The sequence below is a fragment of the Chroicocephalus ridibundus genome, chromosome 7 (assembly GCF_963924245.1).
Source record: "Chroicocephalus ridibundus chromosome 7, bChrRid1.1, whole genome shotgun sequence".
NCBI lineage: Eukaryota > Metazoa > Chordata > Aves > Charadriiformes > Laridae > Chroicocephalus > Chroicocephalus ridibundus.
In genome coordinates, this window is record NC_086290.1 from 23,969,554 (window position 1) to 23,997,519 (window position 27,966).

Genomic DNA, 27,966 nt, shown 5'->3' on the forward strand with positions numbered 1-27,966 from the left:
GCGCCATGCTGACCTCCCTGCCCCCCAGCATCCCCCTGCCTCCAGCATCCCTCCCTGCCCCTCAGCATCCCCCACATCAGCAGCAATTTCAAAATGTCCCATGTCGCGGGGCTGTGCCAGTGACGAGGCAGCAGTGCCCCGCGGCTGACACCGACACCCCTCTCCCTCCTAGGTCCCCGATTTCCAGTGCAAACACCCGCAGTGGCATTTCTGCACTGGGCCAGGTGCCACGCGTAACAGCCAGTGGGCCTGAGTCACACATTTCATTAAGGCTTGAATGCATCACCCCAGATTTTGGGGAGGGAATTGGGAGGGATGGAAAGAGGCCAAGGGGCAAAGAGGCAGCTGAACATCACCAGGATAATTTAAAGGACTGGGAGTTTCAAACTGAGGAAGAAGCACAGTGGAAAAATGTGGGAAAAGCTTTATCTAACGAATTTGGCCCTGACATTCCCCACCTTCTCCAGCACGGGCCATGGGTGGGACGCGGCAGCAGTGAAAGACGTCCAGGAGACAAAGGTGCTTCAAACACAGCCAAGATGGCAACCGTGAGCACCCTGGTGATGCTCCAGACCCCAGCCTTCCCTGCTTTGACCCAAAATCTTGGTGAAAGCAACAGTACCTACCCACACTGAAGGGTATCCCCATGCCAGCCTACCATTGCCCCTGTGCTTAAAATGACACAGAAGTCAGTCAGATGGGGTAAAAATTCCATCGGTGCCTTTTCATTGTAAAAATCTTTCTTAAAACGAAGAATAAGCATTAAAATCTGGCCCTCCAGTAACAGAAAGCAATTCTTTACTCCTCTAGCTTAAATGACTCGTGCAATTGTCTTCCATGAGAGGTCTGCTCCAGTTAATGCTTCTGAGCCGCCACCCCCACACAGCTGGGACTCCAGCGGTTCAGTTACACGCAATGCAGGAAAATGCTTCCACACAACTTACCTGCACTGCTGGTACCTCAGTCCGCTGGTTTTGTCCCGCTACCGAGCGAGGGACAGCTGTGGTCCACCCTGCACCCAGGGTAAGAAGGGCCTGGCCGTGCATTGCACCCCTGGGTGCACCGTGTTAAAACTGCTCCCTGCAGGTCGGCAGCAGAGGAAAGGGAGCTGCCAGGTTTGCCTCACAATGTTGATAATGAGCCTCTCAAAAATAACTTGTCCCAGGAGAAATATTTCTGAGGTTGCTTGTGCTTGCTCAGGCTCCCCTGTCCTCGCCAAGGATGGGCCTGGAGACTGCTCCAGGCTCCAAACCCCTTCTCATCAGGGTCATAATGAACCTCTTACATAGAGATCATAACTCTTACTCCTTAGGACAAGGCACTTATCCCTGCCTTGGCCTCCTGGCAGGAGCTGATGTGCCCCCCAGCTCTGTGGAGTATCGCCAAACCCATTCATTCCTTTCTTTGGCTAGCATCATGAATATTTCCGTTTCGCATCTCCGGTTTGCTCTGGCAGCCCGAGACCTGCCCAGCAGAGTCCCCGGCCCTTCTGCAGCCAGTTCCTCCTTTTCTCACCTTGCCCCTTTGCTAGAAAAGCTTTCTCCTCTGTAAAATCCCACCTGGCTTCTCCTTTCCCCTGCTCAAGCTCATCAGGAGCTCCTCCATCTCCACAGGTTTGGGCAAGAGGTCTACCCCCAAAGCATCCTTGCTCTGGGCTGGGGGAAGCCCCCATCCTGCACACTCAGCTCAATGCAGGCTGCAGAAAAATCAGGAAAATCGGCATTGCCTACTCCCTAGTAAGACAGGTCCAGTTGCCATCCCTCTAACAACAGAGCTTTTGCCGAGTGGACACAGTGGCACCACGCTCCCGCCCCTTCACCGCCAGATGCTTCAGGCAGCATAAAATAAAAGCTAGTCACCAACATAACAATTACCTACATAAATACCTATATAGCCACACTGGAATTCATAACCCGCGTGCTGTCAGATATTAAAGCCCAGGCTTGTGAGTCCCTGCCCTGCGGTGCTGCCAATCCACAGGAAAATAAGGGGATGAGAAAAATAAAGAGGTATGGCTGGAGGCTGGGTGTCAGCTCGGGAACATCTGAGTGGAAACGAGAGCTGGTAGCCTGCAAGGATCCCAGTTTTTTATGTACTATCCATTTCTTTAGATTTTATTCCTATTCTGGGAAAACCGGGGAAAAGTGTATCTGGGGTCAAATGAAATATTTTATTTTGCTAAAACTGGAAAGAGTTCATCCTCAGCATTAGGATAATTTCCATTTCAAAAGTAGGCTGTGATTTTGAAATGAAAATTCAGACCCTTCCATCCCCAACGGCTAAAATGGGGCGTTTTGACAAATGTTTCTCTTTTTTACCTCTAGAGCCCTTTTGCCTGAAATCAATATATTCCTGCAGCGAGCATTACATTTGACAAGCAGCAACTTTTCACCAGCTAAACATCCCCTTAAGTCTCCGTCGGTCAGGGGCCAAGCCACAGACAAGCTGCAGGAGTAGGGACTCCTTCTTGAGGTCCCTTTGCGTGTGGATGCAGGTTACTCCATCCTTACTGCTTATTCCTCGAAGATGTCATCTGGCAATCCGCACACGTGCCTCTCATTAGCACTTAATACATAGTAAGAGGAGATTATACCTATTTCTCCCATCCAAAATAATCTTCTAATGTTTGAAAATAAATTGCGGTAATATGTACCAGCAGGTGTTACCTCTTCAATGTTGTCTTGTTTGTAGCCAGTCACAAGACAACATTCTCATAACATCAGAGGTAAGCAGATGGCACTTATTAATTTACATTGCAAATATACTCTAATATCTACATTGAAAAGCCAGCGCTGTGGGAGGCAGCTTTACCTGCCTCACAGAGTACATCACGGCCCAAACTCCTCACCTGAGATCAGAAACGGTGCTGGAAGGGCACTGTTCCACCGGCTTCACTCATGCTGAAAAAAAAACCTGATTATCCTCGATCCAAAACAGGGCTCTTTTTTAATTATTATTTTTTTTCTAATTGTTTCTTTTGGTGCAAACTGGGTTGCAGCAAAGCTGGTGAGCTGGGTGCGTACAGCAGGATACCATGGCACACAGCTGGGGGCTTCGAGCACTCCCCTCGGAGCATTATTCTGGAACAGCACTCAGAAAGTGAGGAAAATGGGAAAAGTAAACCAGGATGCTGAGCTCTTCTTCTGCAGGAAGAGATGCTATGCATTAAATGCACACTTCCCATCCACCCGGGTGACTTCCAGGCACAGCAAAGCTGGCATGCTCGGCATCCCCAAGACTGAGGTTAGAGATTTCATCCTTGGCAGCACTATTCAGTCTCTGAGAGACGTATATATAGAATCACAGAATGGTTTGAGTTAGAAGGGACCTTAAAGATCATCTAGTTCCAGCCCCCTGCCCTGGGCAGGGACACCTCCCACCAGAGCAGGTTGCTCAAAGCCCCATCCAGCCTGGCCTTGAACCCCTCCAGGGATGGGGCAGCCACAGCTTCTCTGGGCAACCTGTTCCAGTGCCTCACCAACCTCATAGTGAAAAATTTCTTCCTAATATCTAATCTAAATCTACCCTCTTTCAGTTTAAAACATACATATCTACCAGTATAGATCTCCACACACACGCATGCATGCAGACGCACACCGATACAGCTACCTCAGGCTCCCTCAAGCTTCTCACGGTGATGGAGTGCAGCGTGGTCCTGTCTCCTCCTGTCTCCCTCCTCTGATTTCCCTTGTAGGACCCATGCCTCAGGGGCAACATGTGCCATTTTTTGTAGCGGCAGTAAAGGAGTTACAGCAGAGGAGCAAAGGCATTTTGCACCCCCTTGGAGGCCTATTTCCACAGGTGTCGACCAGTGCCCCAGGCACCAAAATGGAGAAAATTACACCCAAAGTTGTTAGAGGCGGCAAGACTCCAGGCAGCATGAACACAGCATATGTCCAAAAGTAAACAGATTGCATGAAACTTTTCTAACATGCTGAGCGGCCATCACTGCCGAAATCGCTGTTCCTGAGATGTGGAGCTGACTGCAGGGAGAGGAATGTGCGGTGGGAAGGAGCTGCTGGTGCTGCTTGTTCCCCTTTCTGTGGAGCGGTGTCTGCATTTGCAGCTCCACTGGTGGCTCTGCTGAAGCACGAGCTGACCCACCACGATGCAAGCAGAGATGCACGGGCATGCAGAGACCGCAGTGGTTGCAAAGCATGCAAGGTATTTTCTTGGTCAGGCCACCCCGCAAATCCTGCTCCGGTAATGATTGGTGCTGGAGGGAGAATTATCAACACAGATGGACTTAGACTAAAATAGCTCCGTCCCATCTCTCCTTCCCACCCCACCCCCCTTCTATCTTCTCCAAACTGACACAGTTGGAAATTGTTGACTAGCTTTCTGGAAGAGGCACAAAAAAATTGGCAGCAAAGGGAACACAACATCGCAGAGGAAATCAGAGAGGTGTAACTTTTGGTTAAAGGTGTATCAGATGTCCTGAGCTGGGGAAGCAGCAGCTCAGCTTTCTTGCTATGGGCACCATGGCTGCAAAATTCAGCCCAGCTGTGAAGGTTGTGGCAAGGGAGAAGGACAGCACAAGGACTGTGTGTCCAACACACAATCTACAAGAGCATCAAGCCTGCCCACAATCTCTCTATATATATTGCCTAATTCAGGGGCTCACCCCAAAATCCAGCTCCCACCCATCCTGTTTGGAGACCTTGCCACTCAGGTCCATACCTGACTTCAGCCTGGAGAGACAGGGGACCTGATCCTCCACTAGACATCCCATGGTGCAGATTGGCTTGCTGTCTTCTTGGCAGGGCCTCATGGCAGGATCATGCCAGACTGCAGAAACCCACCACTGGAGGTGGAAACCCCACACACCTCCGCTCCACCCTGCTCCTGGACCCCCTTGACAGCTCACGGGGCAGTTGCAGGCTCAGGGCATCCACAAAATGGTGGGAAGGGCTCTGCCCTGCCTCATGGGGCTCTATCAGCGCTACATAGTGGAGATGCTCTGGGGCATGCAGAAGTCACACTAAGGGACGGGAAAGGATACTGGGAGAAGGGGACCCTGGGGAGCTGTGAGTTGAACCCAGTGGGGAACGGCACAAGACAATAGATGCCTCTGTTCCAAAAATAGCTGGTGATGTGGATGCCTTCCAAGGAGGAACCTAAATCAGGAGAGTGCACGAGGCAGGCAGCAGCATGTTGGATGCCAAAAGAGCTGGACGGGCACATTTCAGAAAGCCAAACAAGTGCGTCGACAAATAGGTAACGTGGCAGCCAGAGGCCTGAATGAGCAGGTGGTGAAACTGCACGTCTTGCTGAAAGACACGGTAGGCTTGGAAACTGGTCGTGCAAGGCTGGCAGGGCAGCCTGCAAGCTGCCAGGGAGACTGCCTGGCACCCCGCTCCTTTGGAGAGCCTCAAATGCTCTCCCTCCCAACAGGGTGGGACAGACCAGCCAAGCACTGCAAGCCTGGTCCCACCATGACCACCTCGGTGTGCTCCATTCCTCTCCCACCATTCTTTGATGGGTTCCTTCAGCGCTTCCAGAAAGGAGGAATGTGCAATGGTCCTGCTCCCATGTTGAGCCTCTTATCTATTTCCCAGGCACTGAACCAGGAGCAGTGCCAGATGGCAGGGTGGCCTCATACCTGGCAGGGTGTGGAGAGCTTATGGAGCTGCTGCTTATCTTCCATGGGCTCAAGGCTCGAAGTCCTGTGTTTTGAAACTGCATCCTTCCCTTGATGCTGCAGAGCAGTGTCAGGAGTGGGGCTGCAATGTGCCCTCATGTTTAGAGGGAACATTGCTTGTGTCCAACAACACCTGGTTCAGTGGGACACTGAGGGATAGACGGAGCAAAAGGGCGAGATGCCATCACTGTGTCTGACTCGCTCCAGACACATGGACCTGATATTCCCAAACACAAGCAACAAGAACATTCCAGCTGCCTTACACTGCCACCGTGCTTTGCGAGGCTGCCTCTCCCTCTCCCCTTACTGGCTCCCATTCTCTCCATCTCCACCACCTGGTGCTCACTGGGTGTCTGGTCACAACCTCCAGCTCATGTCTGTGACCCTGGGGGCTTCCCAAGAGTCACCCAGCTGAGCGCTGGCAATGTCCAGCCAAAGTCAGGTTGGTCAGGACAGTGAAAGGATTGCTTCTAGCCCATGTCCCCAGTGTCACCTGCATTCAGCAATTGCTGTGAGCTCCAAGAAAAAAAAAAACAAAACAAAACAAACAAACAAAAAAAGAACCCCAGGAGACTGTGTTAAAAAGTACAGAACTAAGACTTTAAAGATTCAGAAGTAAGACTTGGGTTCATGTGCATTTTGAAAGAGCCTTCTGCTCTTTCAGCCTGCATGGGTCCCCGCTGCAGGGTCTGCCCTGCAAGCAGAGGAGCAGAAGTGCTCTTGCTCACTCCTTTCTTTCCGACAAAACTGATGGAGGTGGCCCAGCAAATATAGCAGAGTTTTGGGCGAACATGCAATTTTCCGCAGCACGAAATGCATGGTGCAGTCTGCCACGCTACAGTTCAAGCAGAGCAATCTCTAGTGTACCTGCTACTCGGTTGCTGTCGCAGAGATTGTGCGGATCAAGTTTCTTTCCCTGAGTTCACAGGACAGATGCAGCCGCATGAGCAGCTTCCCATGGATGCAGATGCTCTTGCTCTTTACTGAAGTTATTCTCCAACCAATATTGTTAAAGCCTGTTCAAAACCTAGGTGTAAAATTAAAGCTCCTGGGCATCCTGGCATGACATTGTTCCATTTTAAACACACGACATGGTTTAAAATCCACATGCCATGACATCTGAGTGAGGCAAGCTCAAGATCTGGCATGGCACCTGCCCGCTGTCCTCTGCCCAGCCCCCTCTCTGCTGCTGCCACCCTGGTGCCCATGGCGAGGGCAGGATCTGCAGGAGCCGAGCAATGGGAGAACATCATCCACACCTGCAGAGTCTGCACTCAGGAGGGGAAATCGACTCCAGCTGCCAGCTCTGGGTGATAAGACAATCTCCGTTCATCTCTTATTGCCACTTGCTCCACCCCTTCATTCTTTTATTGTTCCGGTTGCACCCAAAAGCCCTGCACTCCCCAGCATTTTGTACCTTGGTCTGTGTTCTCCCCTGGTCGCACTGCGTCACATTGACGTCAGGGAGGCAGCAAGGGGCACGCTAATGGGGCTTCTTTCATAACCTGCCTGCCCTGGGGGCACTCGTTAAATTATGGGGCTGCGTGATACACAGGTAACGGCACTGGAGGCTGATTGCAAGCAGTCCCGAGGGAACCCACACTGGTTTTTCCACACAGCCTCCCTGCCAGACCAGGAACAGAGCAAACACGCTGGGAAAGGAGGCTGGGAAAGGGCAGGTACCTGTCTTGGCTGGCGGGCCTCAGGGTGTGTGCACAAGGCAGTTTGCAGCAGCGATTCCTTTGTGCGTTGCTGAGCTGGCAGCACCCATACAGGGGGAATCGGTTCTAGAAAGTGGAAAAAAAAATAGTTTAAAACTCAAGTTTTTGCAGACTTTGGAGCTTGGTGTGTCGATTTCTGCAGGGCTGGAGTTTTTTCTGGTGTCGTGATCGAGGTCACGGGAGAGGACAGCCTTCGCGGACAGCTTTCGCAGCTCTGGTCAACAGACCACATTGTGGTCTGGGTTTCATTCAGGTGGACTCCGTTAGAAATTCCCCATGAGAGGTTAAGGGCTGCCAGGAAGGGGCATGCAGAAAGCTGGAGGATGGGGACAGAGCTCTCCATTCAGGGGTGTGGGGCAGGTCCCCGCTCCCAGGTTCAGCAGTGTTGCACCAGGGTCTGCACAGGACCCTCTGCGCCAACTCCGGGACAGAAGATCCAGGGGTCTGGCCACAAGCTTCGGCAGTAGTTCTTATTTATCCATTCCAGTCTGCTGGTTCAGAGCTCGGCTGTGGGTATTCTCATCAAGCATCAACCCCATCAGGGGCACATCAGAGTTATCCTGCGCTCTCAGGTTGGACACAGCCACATGGCAGTGAAGGGGACAACAATTCTGTTTCCCTTCCCTCAAGCATCTTCTGAAAAAAAAAAAAAAAAAGAAAAAAAAAATCAATAAAAAAATCTTTAAGAGTTCCTCAGCCCTGCCTCCTTCTCCTTCATGCCTGCTCCTCACTGGAAAAAAAGAAGGATTACCTCAGCTGCTGGGTTTCTCTTGCTCAAGGAGGGTTGTTTGCAGTAACTCCTGGCATGGCTATATGTTAAATCCTGGCCCAGCCTGGGTTTCAAAGAGCTTAGGATTTGGGAAGAGGGCATAAATTTGGGCCTCACGTTGGGCCACAGCCCTAATTTGCAGACTTTGATCCCTCCTTCCCGTGTAATGAAAATCCACTTCTTGTCTTTGGGGAGTCTATTGTAGATAGAAGAGACCGGCGTGGTTTGCATATGGAAAAGAATGACTATGAGTTGCTTTTTAAAACATTTTTTATTGATGTGCTCCCGGTCTCCTGTTTGCTGGTGGGTAATTAAGTCAATTAACAAGCATCTGTTTATTTATTTCCCTCATTTATAGATGTAAGCAGTTTGGGTAGCAGTTTGTAACAAGGGCCTGCTGTAGCTTGCCTGCCGATACATGAATATTCAGGCAATCACTTGCCTCTATCTACAGGGACCTGCCTCCTCCGCCCCAGGGAAGCCGGGTGCAAGCTTCAGGGTGGGCAGTTGGGTGGGCTTAGGGTGGGCTGGCACAGGTCATGGGCCTGCCCCAGGAGCATTTGTGAGCATGGCATGCAGAGGATGGAGCACCACCGCTGCTGGCTCCCTGCCACGTTAGGTCCCATCCTGCAGAAAACACCTGCGTCTGGTATTTCTCCTTGGTGTAGGCACCTGTAGCATACGTTCCCTCCTGACCTGCATTCTGGCAAAGTCTCTTGGACACTCTTGCAGCCCTGTTGGGCTTTTGTGTCCCTCCTGCAGACTGAGGCTTCAGCATCCTTCAAAAAAACAGGCTTTGGGTACCACCTCCATGAGGAAGCCTGCCGAGGCTGGAAACCAGCACCCACTTCCCCTCTGCCCAAAAAAGAATGGCCTGATTTAACACATCGCCCCAGCCATAGCACCACTCTCCTCCACAAACCCATGCACTTTGTCCTTCCTGGATAGCTGGGAGAGGAAGCACCCCCAGGGAAGCAGCAGCTGCCTGGAAATTCATCATCCCTGGGTTCACATGGAGCATCTGGTCGCATCCCCACCAAGCCCACCGTCTCTCCTGGGCAGCTGGGTGGCCCTGACCTTCTGGTGGAGGCTTCTCCCTGAGCACTTTGGGGACACCAGAGCACCCCAGACACTGCTCTCCCCATCTCCCTTGCCAAACGAGCTCCCTATGCCTAGAGCCAAAGGCTACGAACCTGACAAGCGGCATTCCCACGTGGAAGAAATAACTTCTAGTGATGTCTTCAAAGAGTTATTTAATCACAGGGAGCACAATTAAGGAGGCCTAGGAGCAAGAGAAAAGGGATTAGCAGTATCTGGGAAGAGCATTCATCACGGCAAGCAGTTTGCAGGGGCACATCTGCTGCTGACTCCTCTCTTCCAGATGCACCGGTTTTATTGCCGTGTCAGCAGGATGAATGTTTACTCCCTTTTAAAGCCATCAGGCAACTCAGATGCCGAAACCATGTAATGCTAAACATGCTTGTTTTCTAGAAGAGGGGGGAAATGATGCTTAGAGACAAGGGAACTGCCAGAGCGGATTAGACTGGCCTTGCATCTTCTGCTCCTGACATGAGACGCCATCAGCAGCTCCAGAAGAGGCTGCAAGAAAGCCTGTGGCTGACAGTTGCAGGGCTACCTGCCCCTCTGCACACGTGCTTGGGAGGAGGGAGGGCAGGAGTCCTCAAGACCCTTTCCAGATTCCTTGGGTTTGGTAATTTAATTAGTTTAAATGAACAATGACAGCTCAAGTTAGCACTATCTCATTGCAGCATCCACTGGATGGCTAGACTTTCACTCTCCTCCTCCCTCCCCCCCAGCCCCGTCCCCAGCTCTTCAAACAAGGTGACAGAGTTTCAGCATCTTACAGTAAAAAATCATCAGGGCTAACAGTGGTGGACCAGGTGTGCCATCAGGGACAGAGTTGTTGCACACCAAGAAGATGCAGGCGACAGCGGGTGAGAGAGGGCACGCGTGGGCGTGTCATTTCCAGGGTGCAGGGGAGCATCAGGGCACTGCAGGGCCCATGCTGGAGATGCACATCTTGCTCTTTGGCCAAAGATCTCCAGACTGGAGCTGGCCGGCCCCTGCTTGCAGCTGGGACGACACCTGCCATGTGGTGCCGGTGAATTACTGCTGCTCTTTGAAGGGTGGGCTGTTTTCTGCACCACCTATGGGAAGAAAAAGTGAGGAAGGGATATGAATGGAGATGGAAGGGAAGTGAGTGGAGTTGGAAGGGATCTGAATGGAGTTAGAAGGGGAAAAACCTCAAGCAGAAGCAGTGGCATGACTGACTACAGATGGCCTGGAGCAGGCAGAGAACCTCCACCGTGGTCCATGGCAGTACCCAGGCAGCAGGGCTTGACTTGGGGGATTTGGGGTGTCTGGGAGCTAGCACAAGCACATGGAGAGCCCCCTCCCCATGAGCAACATGGACAGAGGGTCCCCAGAGAGGCAGGACGCTCACTACCACTCATTCCAGAACTCACAGAAATTTGCCATCAAGTTTTGAGACAACTCAAAAAAGTCAAACCAATCCATTCCCTATTTCAATGCAAAACATGGTGAGAAACATCCTGGGGGAGCGTCAGGACCGCTTATCTGTGCATGCAGGCTGGTGGGGAGAGGGGCTCAGACCCCTTTTGCTGCTGAGCCATCCTCTGGGACGAACGAGCCACACCGCTGGCCAAGACTTTGCAGCATCCATCTGCAAAGCCCCCCAGCTCAAGAAGCAGCATCTCTCCTTGCTCAGCTGCTCACAGTCTCTGCTCCTGCCACCACCCATGAGGAAGCTGCAGCCACCCATCATCACCCCGAGCTATTGCTGTTCCAGGAGGGTGTCCTAGGCAAGGAGAGGAGCAGCCATTCACACCCTCCCTGCTCCAACAAGAGACCCAGAAAAAGCCTCCAATCTTGTTTACGGCAGAAGCGGGAGGTATCATAATAACAATTAGATGAAAGTTCGCAGTAATGGTTAGTGCCATAATGTCTGCAGCCCAAAGCTGCTTAATAGACCCGATTTCCATGTGACAATTGAGTGAAGGCACCAAAGAAATTCACATCAAGTGGCTCTGGTGAATAAATAAAGGATATCTTCAGGGCAGTGCCCTCACTGCGCAGCGGTTTTTGGGGGGCTGCCTGGCAGATGCGGTTCCGTTGGGGCAGTCCCTGCCAGCTCCCATTTTATGGCTGGCCACGCTCTGCCAGAGTGGCTGGTCTGCTGGATGGTGGGAGCAGATGGTCTCTTTAAAATACAGCCAACGCTGCCAAGGCCTGCTGCTTTTATTAGCTGCCTCGGTACGCACAGGCTGCAAAGTGGCACCCATCCATCTCATCTACCACCCAGCCCCACTGGTGTCCCCCTTCCTCATGGATGCTGATGAGATCACAGCTGATAGAAGAGGGCCTGCTGTTGATTTTTGCTTCATATTTTGGCGGGGGAGGAGGATAACAAGTTCTAGTTTCTGTCTTAAATTAGCAGGGCGAGATCAGAATCTGCAGCAATATGGCACAACCTGGGCCTACCAGCTAATGTGAGCACATCAAAGGCTCTTGGGGAGTCTTGCCTCACCTTGCTGTTCTCATCGTCCTTTATTCCAGCACGGGGGTACGGGGAGGTGGGTCTGGGCTTTATGTGTGCCCCACAACCATGCAGCACAGAGGTCCCACCAACCGTGCTGGATAGAGGTCCCCCTGACCACACCACACAGAGGTCCCAGCTGCCATGCTGGATGGAGATCCCACCAGACAGCTGGAGCTGGGGCACAGCATGACCTCCAGCCAGTGTCGGCCTCCCCAGGGCGTCCAGAACACAAGGGGTTGACAGCAAAGCCAGCCCTTGGCACATGGAGCACTGCATTCAGCTTCTGCCCCTCACCAGGGTTGTCACTGTGGACTCACTGTCAAACACCACCAATTGCTGGCTGACACCAAGTTTGGGGCATGGGAATATTTTTTGGTAGCAAAGCTGGATTAAGACATTCTGGTCCCCTGTATAGCATCCCACATTGGGTGGGATCTGGTTTTAAAACTCTTCCTTGCTGGATTTTGGTATCTGGCCTATTCCAGTGTTTCATTCTGTATGTTCATTTTGGGGGTCTATGGTGAGGGGGAACAAGGAGTTACCAACACAACTACATACGAAGGGGACCTCCAGGACATGGGGGAGGTGGAAAGTTTCTTCCACCTGCTTTGCCCCCAAAGAAACCAAGCTCATAGTTGCATCTTCTGAGCCCTCATACAATTCTTTTTAAGTCTCTGGAAGACACACATGAAGACAATGCATTATTTTCCTGGCCAAATGAAATGATATGCTTTCCCCAGTGGAAATTATTTCTATTCTGTGCCTTTTCCTTAATCCCACACAATTTGAGAGATGGCTGATTTACAGATTTTGGAGGCTCTCTTTTTCCCCTCTGCTGCCAGAAACGAAACGGATCATGCATTAGTTTCAATCCCTAGATGAGGGATGAGGTTTCTTGGCTGCAGACCATCTGAGTGCAGGGCTTGCTGCATGCTGGAAGTCAGTGTGTTTGCTGAGCACTCCCCAACTCCCCCATGGACAGGGCATGTAGGGACGATGGTGGGAGAAACTTTTAAACAGCCACCCCCGTGCACACGCAGGAAGGCTGCAGCAGAGAAGCATCCCTGGCTTCAAAGGACAGCAGAAATGACTGTTTTGTGAAGTGGTGTTTGAACATGGGATGCACTAGGGATTGCCCACCTGAAAAAACACAGCATACCTGTGAGATCTGACTTTTGATAGTCAAGGTGAACTTCCTGAAGGCAGCTTGGCATCAGCCAGCAGAGGAACCACACTCAGCATCTGTCCTGGCCAAGGTCCATCCTGCTGTTTAAGCAGAGATGGGCTTCTCACACGGCTCCTGGCTTTTGTAGAGGCTTTCTGCCACCTGTGGGTCATGCTGAGGGTGCTAAGGACAAGTGTCCCTTAGCAGGTCAGCACTGCAGGCCAGTAACCATCTGGTAGGACATACCACCTCCAAAAAGTGAAGTAAGATTGCTCTACAGGGACTGACAGCCAGAGTCTGCTGCAAGGACTCTGGCAAGATGACATGGGAAGCACTGCAAGGCACCCTCTGCATGGCAGGGAGAAGGAGCATCCTTGGCAGGACCCCTCTGTCTGACCCTCCTGTGATCAGTGGGGTCAACAGCACCAGATGCTGAAACCTGTAAAGGGGAGGCTTTTGTGTCAGGGAAGCTGGGAAGCTTCCCAGACCTTAGGAGAGAAGAGACGAAGGTCTTTTTCCTTGCTGCGTGCACCCAACCGAGAACATTTAACAACTGTTTCCAGCCATCAGAGCTGAGCAATGCACTCGTGTGGCTTTTGCATCAGAGGAAAATGAGTGGCATTAGAGGGCTCACAAGGGATTAAAAGAATTATTCCCCCCCACCCCAGCTTTTTCTTTACACATGACAAGGTAGGAGGAAGGCACAGAGGAGGCATATGATGACCACAGAAAGGGGCACTTCATCCAAATTCCAGGGAGAAGAAAGGAAAACATGAAATGGGATGAGTCGAGTAATTGGCACACAGGAGGATGAAGATGAAGCAGAGCAAGAGGTTACTTTGCAGAGGTGGGTGGTTTCAGAGTGTCCTTATAATGCAACCTAAGTTGGGTCCCCCTCCGTAGCTGTTCTCACTAACATTAATAATTACCTCTAATGCTTTCGTCTTCCAAGCCCTTTACAGGCACTTGCGTACTGCAGATAGGCCCAACAAAGATGCAAAGAGCACTAGAGGTAGCATCTAGTGAGAATGAGCCCTCTAGAAAAGAGGGGGAGAGGGTGAGACACACTCTGTTATCACATCTATGCCAAAACCATGTTGTGGTTTAACCCCAGCTGGCAACTAAGCACCACGCAGCTGGTCACTCCTGCCATGGTGGGATGGGGAAGAGAAGTGTTCAGCCATCCCCAAGGAAACCAGGGCTCCACCACACATAAGGGTTACTTGGGAAGACAAATGCCATCACTCCAAACGTCCTCCCCTCCCTTCTTATTCCCTCAGCCTTATATGCTGAGCATGACATCATATGGCATGGGACATCCCTTTGGTCAGCTGTCCCAGCCTTGTCCCCTCCCAACTTCTCGTGCACGCCCAGCCCACTCACTGGTGGGGTGGGGTGAGGAGCAGAAAAGGCCTTGACTCAGTGTAAGCTCAGCAATAACTAAAACATCCCTGCATTATCAACACCGTTTCCAGTACAAATCCAAAACATAGCCCCATACTAGCTACTATGAAGAAAACTACGCCAGCCAAAATCAGCACATCCCCCTCCTTAAAGAGGCAGACATGCATTGCGGCTTTCATTTGGGAAAAACAACAAAAACCAAACCAACAAAAAAAACAACAAAACAGCAGGTTTTGGTTTGGACGTGGAAAGCTTTTTTTGCAGGGAAGGGAAATGGTGTTATTCACGTAAGACACTGTTTAGCTAACCTTCTAAACAAGCTATCCTGGCGTACCATCTACCCTTTACTGATTTTTTTTGGGGGGGGGGGGTGGGGGGGGGGGGGGTGGGGGGGTGTGTCAAATACACCCTAGTTTTATAGCCCCTCGACACTGCTTCTTCCAGCGTGTCCCATGACAGATAGCTCAGGAGCTGAAAAATCCCCCCATGGCCATTTCTCTGGGACATCTTGTCCCAGCCAGAGTGTGAAACTCTCCAGGACTTCCATGTATTTGTGGCCCCTGCCCTGCAGTGGTGTAACAGCCCCACACAGGAGGATTTCACTGACAAAGGGACTGCTCTGGGCTCCCGTTCAACAGGGAGATGAAATAATCCTAACGGCATCATCTCATTTGGCCCTTCTTTTGCTCCAGCTGTTCCTGCTTCTCCTCCAGAGATGCAGCTGCCTTTAAGAATTGCTGAATTGGAGGAGAAGAGGTTTTGGCATCTGTCTCCCCAGTGTCCCCTGCACTTTCTGAGGTGGCCGGGCTCTTTTCCTGAGGAGACCTGTACCACAAGCGAGACAAACGTTGGCTGTCTTGTGTGGTCATGTCTGGATTTCAGGGAAGGCTTTCCTGTTTGGACAAACGCAAGGCTCCGGGCGAAATTCAAGAAGGTAAAAAATCCACACACTGCACATCCAAGAATATATCAAAGTGAATGAAGCTCCAGAAGCTATTTCCACGCAGTCCTAGACACAGCCATAGGCTTACCGGAGGATCCTCACCTTCATCTCATCTGTTTTGGCCTCCTATTTCTTGCAGGAGCAGCAGAGACCGGACGGCTGCCAGGGGTGTAGCCCAGCCTGCATGGGAAGGGCTGAGGCATGGGGAGATCACAGAAACAGGGCAAAACACAGTTTTCCCAAATTTCTTCCTAGAAGTGACTGAACTAAGGGTCTGGCGAGGCTAAAACTATACATAAATAAATAAATAAATCTAAATATTCTAGAGGCACCAGCACAACTGAGTACTCCGTGGATGCTTGGGTTTTAAGCTAGGTTAAAAGCAAACAGGGTTACAAACCTACACCAAACTCAGCCTGCTGCTTCCTAACCTCCTGCCACAACTTTGTTTCAGACGCGAGTGCTACTCAAACAGCTCACGTTCCTGTGGGGAGGGTGGAATCCTTGGCTGCTTTATAGTTTGTGGGCAAATCTGATCATAACTCACTCCTCGTCCTGCTCTTCGGGGAGGTCTTCTCCACGGGCCTTCTCACAAATTGGGAAGGGGAATGAAGCCAGTGACAAACAGAGGTCCTAAAGCAGCCAGGAGGTTCCTGGTCTCGCTCCCAGGCTGAGGCTTACTTCTTTGAATCTCTTCCTTTGAAAGATTCTTGCCTTTACTAAGGACTAACTGGAATTCCTGTGGTTCAAAGTGAGGAGTTTAACCTGAGCTCACCTGAGGCTGTTACAGGCCGCAGACACAATACACGCCAGAAACAAGTGAAGATGCTCTTGCTCACCAGCAGTAAGTCAGGAGGTAAGCCTGTCAGGTAGCCTGCAAGGCTCTTCCTAAGCCCATCGTCTTGCTGTAGAGAAGATGCTCTCCTCTGCATCCTCTGCTGAGGCCATGTTTTTGGCAACAGGCTTAGCATTTGCTGGGCCTGGGATTTTCAAACAACTCATCACTCAGCAGCCACCTTAGACCTTGAAGTGGAGACTAAGCCATTTTCTCCTTTCTGTGCTCTAATCCTGCAGACTTGCTCTCTGGTTTCTCAGTGCCCAGAAACTCTCACTCATGCAGAAGCTATGGACTCCCCCTTAAATCAACACTACCATTGACACTCCTTTGTCAGAGAATTTCCCCAAATAGAACAAAACTATGCTACTGCTGGAGAGGCTGCTGAGGTTGGCCTCACGAATACACTGAGTACTGATATAGTGCTGTGCTCAGAAAGGGGAGAGCAGAACTGTGTGCTTCCAGGGAAAAACAAACAAAAATTCCTCTGATATTCATAAGTTCCCCAGGAAAAAACCTGATGCGGAAAACACCCAATGCACATGCTTCCAGTACAGCTCTGTCCTTACAGTGGCTCTTGTTCAGGAAGAGATATGGGTAACGGGCACAGACTTGAACATAGGAAGTCCCATCTCAACATGAGGAGGAACTTCTTTCCTTTGAGGGTAGCAGAGCCCTGGCACAGGCTGCCCAGAGAGGTGGTGGAGTCTCCGTCTCTGGAGACATTCCAAACCCGCCTGGATGCGTTCCTGTGCCACCTGCTCTGGGTGACCCTGCTCTGGCAGGGCGTTGGACTAGATGATCTCCAGAGGTCTCTTCCAACCCCTTGTGATTCTGTGATACACCTTATTCTGTAGAAGAGAGCCAAGGCAGTGGGATAGTGACAATAAGACTCACGGAGCTGGTACACAATGGCCATCCAGCCCAGTGGGGTCTCAGCAACCAGCAGGGAAAGCTATGCATGAATATTAGCCTCCCTGCATGCTCAAAAGGTCCTTCCCAATTAGGTACCAGCCTGATGACAGGGGACTTAGGGCCATGTTTCTAGAGGTTTTGAGATGCCTCCAGATGTCTCCGCTTACCTCTGTGCTTGTGGGAAGGCGACTCCCAGCATTCCTTCCTTCTCGCCCAGCACAAGCAGGTGCTCATGCATCTTTGGTACACTGGGTGCTCAAAACTCCCCTTTTCAACCACAGGGATGAGCTTTATGGCTGGCTGCAGCCTCCATTGCTGGCTACAGTGCAGTGCTTCGGGACTGGATGGAGCTGCAGCTGCCATGGGACGAAGGTGTGAAGGCATCTCCACTGGGAGACAGGCAGAAGCTGCAGGAGAAGCATTGCACAAAGCTGTAGGAAAGAGCAGATGAGAAAAACAGCCCTCAAGAAGGGGTTTCCAGATTGCTGTTGAGCCAGACACTCGCCCCTCTCCCCTGTCAGGGACTCACAGACATGTTCCTGGCAGCTGCACCCTCCCACCAGAGCTTCAGGCATGTTGTCCACATAGGCCACAAACCCCACAGTCCAAGGATAAGAAACCAAGGAGAGATGCAATAAATACCTTCTTTCTCTCTCAAAAGGCTGTTGAGAAACCAAACATTTGTGCAGCTTTGATAAGAGGCTGCAAACAAGTCTCTAGGCCCAAGAAAGGAGTGGTGCGCTCTTATTTGAGAGGCACAGCTGAGAGACCTACCTATCTCCTGAACAGGTGAAAAGCATTCCATCCTTCGCAGCAGCCCCCATCACTCCTGGGGAAACTTCACTGCCTTCAAGAGCATCCTCACTGGGGAAAACACAGCTTCACCGATATTTGATACCATGGGCAGTGGTCTGCAGCTGAAGTGTGCCACCGTCATGGTCCTTCCTCACAGAAATTGCTGCAAATGGCTGAAGGATGGACCAGTCAACACACAGGGTGGAAGGAAAAAACACCCAGGACTGCTGCCTGCCCCATGCTGCCTGCAGGGGGGAAGCAACACAATGGAGAGATTACAATAAACCCATAAATCAATGGAAGGAAAGCAGGGAGCATAAACACTGAGACGATCCCTGAATACACAGGGAAGTGGACATATAAGCAGAGTCAGAAGTTTTAATAAATGTATATTACTGGAGAAACTCTGCCTCTAGCACCAGTAGAAGGTTTTTCTGCAGAGCGGAGCCAGTCAGATGACTGGTGCTCTATGGGCAGGACCAGCTGGGCATGTGCACCCACTGTGGAGAAAGGATGGAGCCTGTGACCTGCACCCCATCATCCCAGCCCTGCCTGGCAGGGGGTACATCTGAGGCAGGACACCGGCTGTTGGCAGGGACTGCCTGACCCTTCCTGGGCAACTCCTGCTAGGACACAGCACGATATCAAACCCTGCAGGAAGTGTCATGCCAGGGAAGTGGCTCCAGGGACAAAACATCCTGCATCGCTTGCTGGCAGCCTTGCCCAGGCTGCTCACACTGTTGTATGGCACTGGCGTTACTTCTCCCCTGTACCACACGTGCCCACTCTTTCCACAACCCTGGGCTTGTCCTCCACCCTGGCAGCAGCTCTTCTACCTCAGAGCACCGGTGCTTCACATGAGGAATGAGAGGCATCATCCACACTAGACCAGGGACGAGTCACAATCCAAGGGCACACCCTACACGGAGCCTGTAACGATGCAATGGGGAAATGGGTCCTGGGGCACTGACCTTGGGGAAAGCATGGTGACCAGCCACAAAGCAGCTTTGTCCTCAGCTGGTCTTTGGCCTGGCTGTCAGTAAGGTCAGTCCAAAGGGCACCCTGACGGACATGAATTTTGCTTGAAGTCCTTTAGGTCCAACCACTTGGGACTGGGCTTCACCAAAGCTGCCTGGTCTTACTGGGAGCTTCTTGACACCACCTTTAAAGATGTGCACATTCAGGGATGGAACTAAGCAGAGCCAGAGCAGGGAGAGAGGACATCAAAGGCATGAGTTCCTGCCAGCCATGGCTGCTAAGGCAGACAGGCTGCAAGGCGAGAATCACAGCTGGAGGAGCCTGAAGACACAGAGGCTCCATTTTGGGTCCATGTGCAATCACCTCTGTTCGTAACTGTGCCCACTCCACAGTTCTCCCTTCAGCTCGTGCTGGATTAAAACTAAAGCAGCATCTAAAATGGTTGCCGCAGAACTCCTGCCCAGCTGCAAGAAACGTTTTCTGGGCCAGAAATGTCTATCAACATATTCCCTGAAGGATGCAAGTAAGTCTTCAAATTTGATGTGGCAGCTTTTTCTTCCTTCGTTACAGGCAGCACTTCCTCAGGGGTGACCCCTATATTTATGACCTCAGCTAGAGGAAGATACTCTAGCACACGTGGAGACAAACTCCAGCTCCCCAGAGGGACCAGGATGGACTCTAGCTGGCAGTTGGTGGCATAGCCGGCATCTGGCTCTGTCCTACTGCCTCCTAAATCCCTGACTCTTCAAAATCCCCCACCCCTCAAAATCCCCTTGCACAGCTGGTTAAAGAGCTGGACCACAAGCGGGTTGAAGCGCCTGGAGGGTGCAGGGAGCAGGCAGCAGGACGAACCCAAGCCCCCAGCGCCCACAGAGGCAGCTCTGCAGTGTGTGAGAGGAGATCCCTTCCCCTGCAGCGTTCTGCTAGCATAAGCAACGTTTATGCTATTAAATTCAGAAAAGCAATAACATCCCCAGCAATAGATGCTGCTCATGATAGCTCAGGGAACAGATAAGAATCCCAAAGACATGTTATTCTTGTTCAAAGTCTTGGTCACAGTGACCTCCACAGATATTTTAAAATCAAGCTGTTTTAACTCTGGTTCTTTATTTGTTTGTTATTGCATCGGCTTTTTAAAGAAACTTTCAAAGACCCTAAGCCTCGCTGTGTATCTGCTGTTCACTGGGTTTCCTTTTTCATTTAACAAGGCAAGACCAGTTAATTAAAAAAAGATCTCCATCTCCCAGCTGACATATTGCCCTTGGCCCAAGTGGTAGAGCTCCCTACCCTGTGCGCAGAGCTATTGCTGCAGCCGCCTGGTCGCAACGCAAACTGAAATGGAAATGCAAAGCAGAGGCTGTGCTGACAGAGACTCGCAAGTGCCCCTTGGAACTCACCAAATTTGGACGCTTCCACCGAAAGCGGAAGGCAAAGCGCCAACCACAAAACGAACCCGGCAGAATGAGAACTCCCTCTTCTTCTCCCTCCGCCCAGGAGAAGGAAAACAGCCCTATGTGTTTGCACCATACAGGGGTCCAGTAAAGAAGTGACAAAGCCAAAGCGAAATATAATCATAGAATCATTCAGGTTGGAAAAGACCCTTGGGATCATCGAGTCCAACCATCAACCCCACTCTACAATTTCTCCCCTACACCATATCCCCTAACACCACATCTAAACGAGTCTTAAACACATTCAGGGTTGGTGACTCCACCACCTCCCTGGGCAGCCTATTCCAGTGGCTGACCACTCTTTCAGTGAAGAATTTTTTCCTAATGTCCAGCCTAAACCTACCCTGCTGCAGCTTGAAGCCATTCCCTCTTGTTCTATTGCTAGTTACCTGTGAGAAGAGACCAGCACCAACCTCTCTGCAATGTCCTTTCAAGTAGTTGTAAAGAGACTGAAATCCTTCACTGCTGCTTCCCTCTGGAGCTAACAGACAAACAAATAATAAAAAAAAAAAGAAACAGAATCAGTTTATTTCCCATCGAACACCGAAGCTTGGGCACGTTATTGCTTTGGGGCGCAGTACGGTTCTGTAGCGCTCTCATGCTGCATCCCTGGGCCAGTCCCAGAGATGGGACCTGCACCCGTGCACTGGCACTTCTTCCAGAGAGGTCTCCATCACCCAACAGGAGATGCGGATCCAGACCCTAACCCTGAGACACAACCCTCTTCTTCAAGCTCCTTAAGTGTGGGTAGGAGGTAAAACTTGCTTTTCCCAAAACAGGCTCCTTTCTTCCCACAGGGATTTTCTGATGGCAAGACCTATTTGGCACCCCCGTGTCTCCTCCCAGATGGAACGAGTCCTGGAGACCACAGCTAGGACCAGGGTGTTTCCTAGAAGGGGCAGAGACCAGAACGAGGAGAAGGCAGGCAGACTGGGCAGCCAGCAAGCGAGCATCCCAGCTGGTGAGAGGGCGGGAATGGTGGTCTCACGGATAACACAGCCCCCAGTGCAAAGCTCCACATCCCTGTCCCCACACCGTTTCTAAAGCAGAAAGGCTGCTTCTTGAAGCAGCAGATACACATGGCTTCGTTCAAAACCCCTCTGTAATTACAGATCCATGATTTCTTCTGGGCTTCCACTTATTTAATCATCCTTTCTCATCTGCATTTAATACCCTGAGCTCTGTCAGAGGGCAAAAACACAGTCTTTACATCCAGAAGGACAAGAGTTCCCTGCAACAGCTGCTATATTTAACAAAAAATACACTGGGTTGTCATGGCAACCCTGGTTTCTAAAAATAGAAATGCCATATACAGCACAGTTGAGAGCACAGGCAGCGCTAACGGAAGCTGCTTTAATAGAGCACTGGGAAATGGAAGTAAACTTTTATTCTTCACAGGAATTGGTATCGAGCAAATCGCGCAAAATCACACAATCCTTTACTAATTAAACCCTTGATCCAGTGCAAAGGATCCCTGTTTCCCTTGACTTAAATATTGCTCCATGATCTCTAGTGCCTCAGCTCAAAAGTGTGCTTTGCTGGGAGGGGGGCGGGGGGTGAAAAAAAATGGACCGGCCAAGCAGCGATGAAGCTGGCAAACCGGGGCTGGATGCGGTTGCTTTTCTCCTGGCACTGACATGCCGAACCCCAGGGTGGCCAAGCCACCGTGGCTCTGGTGTCAGGGCAGGTTCCAGTTGCCTGGGAAGCTGGTCAGGTTATCGGGTCAGCAGATCTGTTGGGGTAAGGCTGAGTTTTGGTAACCTTGGTACTCACAGCTGGTGCTCAGAGGAGCATCTGGACCTGGATTGCTTGCTTTAAATGACCTACAGAGCAGGTATTTGAGCCATGCCCGAGATACACAGCTTTCCAAATGGCCTTTTCTCCTCATCACCGACAAAACCAGATCTCTGGGCATTCTATCAGGATCCCCCCAGGGGGGCCTTCTCCTTCCTCACTGAAATACAGACCCCCACAGTACAGCATTGTTAGGAAAACATGCGATGAGCACCCTACAGCATGAGCCAGCTGAGCATCTTCTGAAATCTGATTAGCAAGGCTGAGCAGTCACAGCCTGCTTAGGAACAGCAGTTGCTTCCCATTGCAGGCTAAGGCTCTGGTCATCTCACTAATTCTCCTTGACGTTTCTTGCTCCAAGTGGAAGGCATGCACTGCCAGATTGTAAACCCCCAGTGTTGTTTCCAAGCCCTGCTTCCCCGGATGGGAGGATCAGCTACACGCTTGCTGCAGAGTCCCCTGTTTTAGCTCTCCCCGTGCAACACTGGCTTCTAGGAATCCTTGAGCGTCGCGGTTGAGTGCTGCTTGCTTTCTGGATGATGGACAGCCCTGCTTGACTTCTGCACCATTTTTTAAAGAAACGCATTGGATAGCGAGGAAGGGCTCTTGAAAAGGAAAATACTTCACATTGTTGTAGCGGTGTGTGTGAGTGCTCATTTTTTTTCCCCCTTAAGAAAAAACAGATTGCCAGTTCCCGATGGGAACTTAGGTCGATCCAGTGCAATATTTTCCCTATTTCATGGCTGATATCAGCAGCCTTGGAGGAAACCAAGAAATCCTGCATGTGTGCAAACCTGTAGTGGTTTGCAGCAGTGCCTGCACTTCCCCAATACTGTCTGCTCTGCCTCAGTTTTCTGCCACGCTTGAGTTTCATAGGTTCTTCCCATTGTAACGTAATATTTGTAGTATTCTCAGTATATTTCAAAGCAGGATTTTGAAATGGCCCAATTTAGGCATCTATGTAGAAAAAGAGGGTTAGGGAACCTTGTGATCTCCATGGAGAAATTGGCTGTCCAGGGACTGAAGGACTCATACGTGCTGAAACCAATAAATAATTTTACTGCAGGTTGAAATAACATTGAAGATTATGTCACTTAATTACCTTAAAACCTGGGTTACTCTGTAGCCCAAACCTTGAGCTGCTAGCTGCAGACATTCCAGGCAGCTCATGGTGCCTAGCAAGCATGCATCCACCAATCTCATACTTTTACAAGTGCAGATGTGGCTGTTGTTTCTGCAAGTGTAGCTTGTCATGCAGGGTTTAAGTGACTGGACCATGTCACATGCACAGATGAAGCCTACAGGTGAACCCCAGGGACACCTGGCCCTTGCTAAGACCCAGGAGAAGAATTCTGATGGACCTCAGACTTTCTGAGTGTACCCTTCAGCCCGTGTGGTTAAAGATCATTGCTTTCCCTGAGAAAATGCAGCCTGATTAAACACTCATCAGGACACATCAGTTGCCTTGTTGGACAGCTTGCCACTGCCACGCCAAGCCCACAGTCTTTCTCTGTGGGCTTACACACCAATTCATCGTGCAAAATTAAATCCCTTCTCTCTACACGTTGGAGCACCAGACTTTGCCAAACACGTGAATCCACCTTCCAAGCTCGGCATGCAGGGAGACCAAGAGGGTGAATACCAGCAAGCAGCAGTGGCTCTCCTGATCCATTGCATCTCCCACCCATGGTGGGATGTGCCATGGTGGGCGCATCAACGTTGCCTTCCCTTTGGATGGTGGTGAGGGAACACCTCTCCCCTCCATCAGCTGTGTCTCTGCCTCTGCATTTGCTAAATACGCTGGCATGACCCAATCAATGCAACAACCCATTCTGGTACCCCAAACTGGATAAGATGAAAACGTTTATGTGGGTCATTAAACTGATAATTGCCCAGAGCGTGTTACTGTGCAAGAAATATCACTCTTCCCAGATCTACTCACCAAGTTGGGGTTGCAGGCATATCCAGCTCGCAGACGCTGGCCCTGGCACAGAGCTGTGGCTGCTGAGAACCTGGCTGGAGGGTGCCGTGGCAGGGAAGAGTGTGAGAGCATCAGCATGGGCTCGGTGGGGAGCCTCACTCAAGGACTTCAGGTTTTGTTTGCTTCATCCTGCTTCATCCTGACCCAGTTCCTGGCCAATCCCAACTCTCCGTGAGCTCACTGCAGACGGTATATAAATAATGGATGTTTCTTGGGCTCTCTCCACCACCTGTGCTGTCCCGTTACAATTTCTGCTCAGCATCTTTCTGCAGCCTCCCCAGGTCTCTGGAAGCAGGAGCACACTTGCCCTCCAATATTTTATCTCAGGTCAGGCCCACATTTACCCCTGCCCTGCATCCTTCCCCCCTGCAGTGCCCACTATTCAGAGGGATGGTGTTTCTCTTAGCTTACAGCCACTGAAGGCCACATGTCGATGGCTTTAGCAGCAGCACAGCAGCACCTCCCTGTTACTGACAAGGGCAGTAAATTTGTGGCACTGAGTGGCGCATGAGTGAATTCGGACCTTTGTGATGTGTGAAAGGGCGGGCTTCAATGGTGAATATTCTCCAAAACTGGCAAAATGGAAAAGGGCATGGATGAGATTTAAACTAAATGCCCGCGTGACAGCAGGCGGTCCAACTCCTCGAGCTGGGCACGGCGGCTAAGCACTGAGCTGGACCAAGTAGATAAAAGTGGAGGATGCTTGCTGCTGGGGGCCAGTGCTTTTAGAGCAGGGCAGGGAGTTAAGTGCACGGATCCTGCTATTGCTAATGGTGTTTGTGTTTAGAGCTCCCCAGGCGTTGCTTTAGAAACTGCCATGCCCAGGCCGTTAACCCAGTCTCACCTGCTGTTTAGCTTTTGGTACTCAGATGCGAAATCGCATTGTGTTTGGATGTGCAGGGCACGTCGTGAAGTGCTTGCAGCAAGAGCCGCGATTTGCCTCCTGTGCTCCTGCCTTTCGGCTGCTCGAAACGAAAAGGAGGTTGAGTGACAACATCTCATGAAGAGTGGACAAGCAGGCAATGGCCCAACCTGCTCTGCTTGCCCAAATCTCACTGACGTTATGGGAAAGGGACACCAGTGGCGATGCTGAGAGACCTGATGGGTTGAAATGAGAGTCCCTGAAGAGACTTCAATTTGACTCCCAACCCTTCATCCCTGCTTGAGTGACCCTCTCTGGAAGCCCACCCAAACAACTGGTCGCAGGTAAGTCCCACACATGGCACCCCATGGGGCAGCAGCAGCAGAAGTATCATGGACAAAGCTTAGTTTCCTAAGGTCCTTCAGTGCCCCACCTCATCAGTGCCCAGTGCACAGATGAGCCATGCCTTCATGCTAGAAGCAGAGGGAATTTCTTATGCTGGCTTCTGTTAAAGAGAAAAGCCCTGGTTCCCCTGCTGCTGGGCACTGCAGTGTCACCTTCTGGGGCCTTTCCCTCCTGGTATCTTTCTCAAAAGAGATGAACTAAAGATAGTAAAAGATTTCATGAGGGCATTCTTCCCTCCCCAGGAGGATTTCCGTCACTCAGTGAGGCCTGACCACACATATATGTAATGGCAACCTTCTGGATGCTGCATGTACAGACTCACCCAAACAACGCTCACAGTCAGACCGTTGCTTTCTCAAGGAAACACGGCTTCTGATGGCACTGTCCCAGCCTCAACCTGCTGACATCAACCACAGGTATGCAATAACAATCCTGTACAAGCCCACAAGGCTTCACCTACACAGACCGATAAAGCATTTGGCCAACACATGGACTGTGTGGCAGTTGTGCTTTGAGAGTCAAATGCAAGAGAGATCATGAAAAGTGCTCAAGATATACAGGGTTAAGGCATGACAAACACAATAAGCTGCTTAATTTTGATGTGGATCTGACCAGATTTACTTTATGTACTTAGCTAGGATCCCTGGAAGAAACTCTGTTGGCAGCACACTCCCAGCCCCAAAAAAACAAGGAGATGCATTCCAGCAGGGCCAGGGCACCAGCATGTCCAGGAAATGCCTCCAGCCAGGATGTAGACACAGCTCACCCCCAGAAACCTGCATCCCAGGATGTCCAGCCATCACAAATCCTCACCTTTCTCCAAGCTGGCTCGGGTTTGTGCCCTGTCCTTGCAGACGTCGTCCCTGATCTTACGGCATATGTCCCTCTATTCCCATGGACTGGATGTGGTGGGCACAGCCCTCTCCCTTCTCAGTCCCGTGGCAATGTACTAAGACGACAGCTCAGCCTGGGTCCGGGATTTCTCACAGAGCAATGAGTTGTGGCTACCCACCAGCACCAGCTTACCTGCATGGTATCATCTGAGTCACCATGGCTCCCTTATCCTGCTGATGGCCACCAGGAAGCAGCTGAGCTCTGCCTGGCTTCCCCTCAGCACGGCTCGCTGTGTCCCCTCCAGTATTCCTCCACGCACCAGCAGCAGAAGAGGCAGGAAGCAAATTTTCACTGCCCTCCTGGGGACCTGTGCAGAGTGGGTGTTGAAGGAGGAGAGCAATTGTAAATCAGAGCCATCTCTCATTGCTTTGGCCGCCCCCACTCTCTTCCTCTTGTCTCTTAGTCTCTGGCTTGCCAAAACAGCTCTACAAAGCCTCTGTAGGAAACCCAGGGATGGTCACAGGCAGCACAGCCTGTGTGCTTGTATTAAATCCAACCTGCTCTGTACTTGCCTGTGTGATGAACATGCCCGCTTCTGGCAGGCAAAAACTGAGAAAAAAATCACAGCAGGACTTGTGTTTCATTGAGAGTCTACAGGGAACCCATGTTACAAGCCAAAGGATGCTCAGGTACATCCAGCCTGCTGGAAACGATCTGACCCCTCCAATGACAGGTGTATCTGCAGACATCCCGAGGACTCTCTCTTAAGGGACAGTCCCCTCAGAGGCAGCACCTTCTGGCAAAAATTTGGCTAGGTTTCTTATTTCCAGGAGTTACAGCTCAAGAAAGAACAAACATGATTCATTATCAAGCCTTCTCATTGGCAGGCATGCCCTCTAAGATAAGAGCAGATGTTTGCTTCTCCTTGTCCCAGCCTGCATTGTGTGCAGTTGTACTTCTAAGACGTTTTTTCTTCAGGAGACATTAACACTTCCTGGGTCAGAAGCAAGCCAGAGACACCATGAGCCAAAACACCCTGTGTTGGGGGCTTCCTAAGCATCTCAGTGCACTGCTCCAGCGTGTAAGTAATGTGAGAGAATTTCATGTGCTACAGGAAATCCTCTCCAGAGCACCAAGCAAACACGGATCACAGCTCAGCCCATAAAGGGGGCACATGTTATGCCAGAGATAGACGGCAACCACATGCTGTTTCAGCCACCAAGGACAAAAAAACACCCATCAGCCCTAAAATTCAGGTTTTGGAGTCTGGCAGGCTGCAAGGTAGGACCTGGGAAGTTGTAGCATGGTATCCCCATATCCCTCTGCGACTGGAGTCCTTTGCCAGGCTCTTTCCCACATAAACGTGCAGGCACACAGCTGCCATGTGGCTCCACTGCTGTCCCAAAAGCACAGACGGGTGCATCGTGGTGGACAGCATCCTGCACGGGAACCCCGAGAGGGATCCAGTGGGACGGGAAGCACAAGCTATGAATCCAACCAAGTACTGCAGTGGCCTTGTAGGGGACAAAACCTGCGCTTCAGCCAAACAGGGATTTTGACAAAATGCCTTCTCAAGAGCGGGGCATTTTGCATGTGCAGATTTTCCACTGAGGAATTCCTTGGTTTAGCCACATTTTTGTAAGACAGAAACAAAAAAGGAAGCTTTTCCAGTCCATTCAGGTTGAAGACCACATGACCAGACCTGGTCAACAGAGTAGAGCCAAACAAGCACAGACTGGGATGCTGTATTTCAGTGTGACCTCTTCCTCCAGCCTTTTCTTGAACAAAACCTGATATAACAACCCTGAATTTTGCCTTGGGTTTCATTTGTTTGCTTCAAGTTCAGCTGTGTCTGTCTCACAGAGTCAGGAATTAAGCAGCATAGCTATTCCA

At 50.9% G+C, this 27,966-nt stretch overlaps 1 long non-coding RNA gene across 6 annotated transcripts; it reads right to left on the bottom strand.

Annotated features, from left to right (window-relative positions):
- Positions 1-77: 77 nt before the first annotated feature.
- LOC134518764 (uncharacterized) lies at positions 78-27,037 on the bottom strand. Of its 6 annotated transcripts, XR_010072051.1 has the most exons (9): positions 26,266-27,037; positions 25,562-25,639; positions 23,934-24,152; positions 20,587-20,678; positions 17,748-18,013; positions 17,141-17,404; positions 9,325-9,413; positions 7,325-7,998; positions 78-6,668 (listed from the first exon to the last, which is right to left on the bottom strand). It is a non-coding gene; the product is annotated as an uncharacterized LOC134518764 (long non-coding RNA). The 6 variants fall into 6 exon arrangements; XR_010072052.1 differs by having other exon boundaries at positions 78-7,998; positions 25,562-25,636; XR_010072050.1 differs by having other exon boundaries at positions 78-7,998; positions 20,611-20,678.
- Positions 27,038-27,966: the final 929 nt, after the last annotated feature.